The following is a 6,004-nucleotide window of genomic DNA, read 5'->3' as shown; positions in this document are numbered from 1 at the left end:
TATTATTTACGACAAAAATAACGGTCAAAATGAACCTTAACACTCTCAAGTAACTGCGGGAAGGATACAAAATCAAAGTGGTGCATTTATTATTACTTGGGAATCCGGTTCTGGCATTAATATTATTTCAGAGCAGAAGTTTTTGTCTGGATAGTGTGTTTAACGGTTTTGGTACTGTGATTTTGTATACTACCAACAGTCAATAAATAGATAGATAGATAGATAGATAGATAGATAGATAGATAGATAGATAGATAGATAGATAGATAGATAGATAGATAGATAGATAGATAGACAGATAGATAGATAGATAGATAGATAGATAGACAGATAGATAGATAGATAGATAGATAGATAGATAGATAGATAGATAGATAGATAGATAGATAGATAGATAGATAGATAGATAGATAGATAGATAGATAGATAGATAGATAGATAGATAGATAGATAGATAGATAGATAGATAGATAGATAGATAGATAGATAGATAGATAGATAGATAGATAGATAGATAGATAGATGGATAGATAAATAGATAGATAGATAGATAGATAGATGAGGTTCATAAAAACCACGGCTCTCCCAAGCAGAGCGCCCATTGTTCTACTGTGATTGGTTCAGGTGCATTCAAAGACCAGATATGCAGTCTGAAACTTTATGGGAAATTTTAGAGAAGAAGCTGTGTTTCTATTGAGAAATTGTCCATTTGTCCCCAAAACTTTGTTTACCAATATATGTATGTCTTCTTTGAAATATATGTCAGTCACCTCAACATTGATCATTTTCAGATTTTATAAATCGTAAAAAAAAAATACACAGGATGCCTTTCTATCTTCGTCCACCTTTTATCCTTGTGGATGGACAATAAGACTTTCATGCATACAGTGTGTTCTCTGACTTTGTGGGCTGATCCGTGTTTCTGATTGCTAAATTCTGAGTTTAACTAACTTGGCATAAAGAGGGAATTCTATCTCTTTCAGTCAAGCTGAGCTGTGGTCATGGATGGCGGCAAATATACTGCTTGCCGCGGTGGGAGACCAGAAAGCATCAGTGCTGCCTAAGCCAGATAAATAATTTATCCGGCCTCTGCATGCCTGTCTTCTTGCTTTCCAAGCAAGATGGCAGAGGTGAGTCCTGCCTGTCTACTTCCCACCCACCTTCTTCCCCACTGCTTACGCAAGCACCGGACCTCATCTATGGCGCTAAAGCAAGAGCTGGGATTCCCTCTCATTCTCGGAACAGATGGGAGCGGCGTAGCAGAAAACAGGTGATGAAAAACCACCCTGGAGCTTGCTTCTAAAAATGTGCCAGCAGGAAAAAAAATTAAATCCAAAAGTGTTGGGTTGAGTGAGTGTGTGTTGACGTTGCAGTCTGCTAGGTAAGATGAGATGAAATAATAGGCCGGGCTGTGGAAACAAGAGGTTCTTTTAGCCCGGTGGGAAAAGCTTGGCTGTGCAGCAGCGTTTACCGCATCAAGCAATTCTACTTGGAAGCCACAAAACAAAACACCAGCGGATTGAAATGTTCTTCTGTTGCGTAATGATGGCTGCAACGCCTGCCTCAAAGTTTTTGCGATTCTCAGAGGTCAAAGACACCGATTTGCTTATTCCCTTTGCCTGCTTCCCGTGTATTAATGACAAATTATTCAAATCGAGTGAGGGCGCTGACAAGTTATTAATTCATCAACTATGTCAAATTGTAAAACATAACTGAAAAACAAAGATTACTGACTCATGCTGTCTGTCACTGAAAAAATGCAAGCATAATTGGCGATCATCTTTATTCGAAACACACCAAAGAGCAACTTCTTGACCCTCACTGAAGGTCTGAAATGCTACTGGTGCAACAAGTGACATCCAGTGACAGTCATGTCTGGTGAAGCATGGTCAGATTTACAAATAAATAAACCTACCTTGTAATATTTATTTGTCTGTTAGAGCAAGAAAGCAATGTAAAATAGCTTATATATTGATACAGTATACGTCTATGACCTGCTATTTTTTGTCCCCCCATTTTAAAAAAAAGTCCATGAAATGTGAAAAAAAATACTGGATGGCTTGACTTGGTTTTAGCTTGCTAATACTATCGCTTATCATATTTTTTTAGGGCTATGGTGTACACCAAATCAAAATCCTTAGTCTCACTTTCACCCTCTGCCATGAGGCAGGACAATTGTGTGCCTTACTCAGCACCAGCAGATACTCAACACAGTAATACTTTACATAGTAATTGTATTGATAATATTTATAAAACAATGGGAAAATGCAGTGATTTTAAAATAAAGCCTCACAAATGATGAAACGAGAAGGAACTTTAACACTAAATATAGCCAGTTAATACATATTTAATTTCATATTTCCATGATGACAGATGAGGCACAGCCTCACCTGCCTCCACTAAAAGCACGTCTCTGATCTTAATCCTGCTCAGAAGAGTTCTTATTTTGAATATAACACTCAACGAAACTGACATTGTTTGCATACAAACGGTTGAAAGGTGCCAGTCAGTTATCCAAAGGGGAGAAGTGCTCTAAACTGTTTGTAACTGACATTTATTAATCCCTCTAGGATGTATTAATTATTAATGGAGCCGAGGAAGTCCGTAGACTTTAGCCTTCCTCGTCCAGGGGAGGACTGATGGCCTCCTGTTTGTGTTGCTTAATTAATTTCACAAACAATCAAACAGATCATTTATTGATATTGGCGGCACTTGATTGTAAGCCACTGAGAAGTACTAATTTACATCTTGTCAAGCACTGTACATACATATAAGGCATATAAAGTTAATGGATTTGAACTTTCCTCATAAAAGATAATATTCATGGAACACTGAAAAAATGGACTTTCAAAAATGGATCTTTATAAATTTTCACTTATTAATTTATTAATTTTGGGGGGAGAACAAGTGAAATCATTGTATTAGCCTCGCCATACATGGTTTTATTTCTCCTATGGATAGCTGAAGGACACACACTTAGCAATTGATAGTTTAGGAGGTTTGATCTATTGTGGGAAATGTGTTTCAAGTACCTTAAAACTTTGAATTTGGCAACATTTTTGAAACACCATCACTTTTAGCTAACATTTTAGTTTTTTGCTTGTTTTATCCAAGACTCCATTCTTCTTTCATTGATTCCCAATTGAATCATTGTAAGTATGAGTTTGAGCCAATCAGTTTAATTCGTGCAAATTTTCCAATGGTCTGAACCTTGATTTTTTTTAAAAAAGATCTTTACATTTTAAAAAGTTTCTTTGTGATCATGGATCTTTGACATTTCGATTGGCAGGTAGATAATAATTTTCTGTAAAACAGATTTCCTTTGACATTTGAAAGAAAAACAATGACACCGATGATCTAAAGGTCTTTAGTGACGGTAAGGTTTTATCAACCTTCAAATTGATGATGAGCCACACTTTGGCCAAGAACTCAATAGTTATCTCCAACAGGTAACAGTGAATGTTTGTGCCAAGCTGAACATACCGGTGAGCCACTACTTACTTGAACGACACTGTACGTCACAGTGCTCCCAAAACGGATTGACCCAAAGCTCAGTCAGGATTTTGATTTCAACTGGAGAAAGATTTGAAATTAGTTGAAATTAAACTTATTAATAAATTACGTGTAAAGAAATGGCAAGAAACATAAGTTGTTCAATTGAAGAGGTTGCATTAATGCCCCAGTGCTGCTGTTTTAGGTAGCAACACCAACAAACTGTAAAATAGTCAACACATATATATTTAATACGCAAGTTTTTATGTATTTTTGGTTTTGCCATTTAAAGGATCACATGGTTCACACAGTTGCTGAAAATGGCTCGAATGGCCTCTGTATTTCAAGTTGCTTTTTCTCAGTTTTTAGACGAGGACTCAACAAAGTACCGACAAAAGGTGCAGACAACCGTTTGCAAGGAACAACAACGGTGATAAGGAGTCACGTCCCACATTTGAAGCTCGCAGCCTGGGTAATGAATTGGACTGTCGCCGCCTAATGAATGGAGTTTCGAGACGGGCAAAAGGAAATGAAGGGAGCGGGGAGATGTCAAACTGCAAGAACGATGGAGTCGCTTATATCAGGGCCAATTTTACATAGCAGCCCATTAGTTCTTGTGTGTCTGCTGGCAATGGGCGTAATGAGGCAGTCTCCCAAGTCCAAATTGATGCCCCTGCAATCTCCAACCCTCCGAGAAGGAGTTGGGGCTACACTCGAAATGTGCGAGGGCCCATGTTTATGTTCACACCCAATTTTTATTTCCTCCAATGTAGAAGTTATATCCTCACTGAGATTTGATGGTTAATCCTTTGCAAAAGGCACCAGGCTGACCACTCTAAAGATCAGCTGCTGTCACAACTATGATGCAGAATGAAGTTGGTTATCAGCTTTAAGCCGTCAAGTGCTGAATCTCCGTCGCAGCTTTTGAAGAGTGCCTCATTGTTGCTTCACCTTATGCTTTCACGTCTCATACATGTACTTAAGGTGAATAAGATAAAGGCACCAAAAAGACCTTTTTATCTTATTATCTGTATCTGCACGGTTCAAGTTTGCTTTTTGCATCCCATTTTAGACAGCCTTTCTCCTTATCATGGCTGACATTTGGGGTCGCCGTGCACCCAAGGACCCTCACGGTTAACAAAACCCCCCAATTAGCTAAAGTGCTTTGCAGCGTGACAAGCTGACCTTATTAACAAAGCCTGACCTCCTTTACATTTCCCGCATCATCATCCAATTGCCCGTCTAGCCTTTTTCAAAATACACTATTAGGTGGCACTCTCATGTTATTCTCATAATTCTAAACTTAGGGAGCAACAAGCATTGCTGTAGCTAAGAGACATCTTTTTAATAAGCTGGAAACGCTGAATTTTAACAACGCACAACACAATGTCAAGCTTTGAGGAAAAAAAATGAATTAATAAATTGTATCGCCAAATACTATTTGACTGGATAAATGGTTGCCAAGTGAATCCAGTGTTGAGGGTATTAGAATTACAAGTTAATAACCTATACTGTCATTGATGACAATGTTGTGAACATTGTTGATGAGAATAAACATGACACTCAGGGATTAACTATGAGACTTACAAGAGAGAAATATAATAAAAAGGACCTGTAAAGATTAAATCATATTTACACGGTATTGGTTGTAGACTGTTCTAAGTTTTGTGCAATTTTTTTTCGTGACGATGGTGCGCCGAACAATAAAAATGATGCTCTAGTCAAATTTTAGTATATGGTTCTTTCATTAAGGTTCGTTTCACAGACCAATTTTGGTTGCATCTAAGACCTATACAATTTGCAAAAAAATATAATTTAAAACTTAATGATTATGTTGCACATTTTAATTTTGATAAATTATTCTTTCAGATATTAATGTGATGCTGTAATTCCTGAAATTTTTAAAATACAAAAAGAACGATAAATAAAAAAGACACCTGCTAATACTTGCTATTAAATAAAAGAAATAAATAAAGACACAATTGAAGAAAAGAAACAAGAGAAAAAAATGCAAAAACAAAAGGAAAACAATGAACAAATAATAAACTTAACACGTTTACATAGACATATAAACACTGAAAAACACTGAACATTATTATATTTTTTAATAAATTAAACCCAAAAAAAAAAAAAAAATTTAATTATAAATTTTATGCTCAACAAATCTAAAGTCAACACAGAATCCCTCCAAAATATGCCTATTGAACCATCACAAGAGAAAAAAGGTGTCTCTGAGGGAATCAGCTTTTGATTAGTGAGGAGCCGGATCCCTTCGTTCACTTCCAAGAGCCAGCTCATAGAGACATTTTGTTTGCCAACAACACAAGTCAGTTGCCACTGCATCCACGAATGACATCATCACTGGTGGCCCACTTTTCCTTCCCTCACCCCTCATTCGCCATTTCTTTCGGCGCATTAGGAAATACTATATTTGTAAATGCGATTTAACTATATGATAGTCACTTTTTTTAACGGTGACATGATCGGAAAAGAAGTGAAGTAAACAACCCAG

This window comes from Urocampus carinirostris, chromosome 9, assembly GCF_059441175.1.
Source record: "Urocampus carinirostris isolate Australia breed hairy pipefish chromosome 9, RoL_Ucar_1.0, whole genome shotgun sequence".
In the NCBI taxonomy this organism is placed as follows: domain Eukaryota; kingdom Metazoa; phylum Chordata; class Actinopteri; order Syngnathiformes; family Syngnathidae; genus Urocampus; species Urocampus carinirostris.
The sequence above is the reverse complement of the archived record's forward strand: the minus strand, read 5'-3'. Positions refer to the sequence as shown.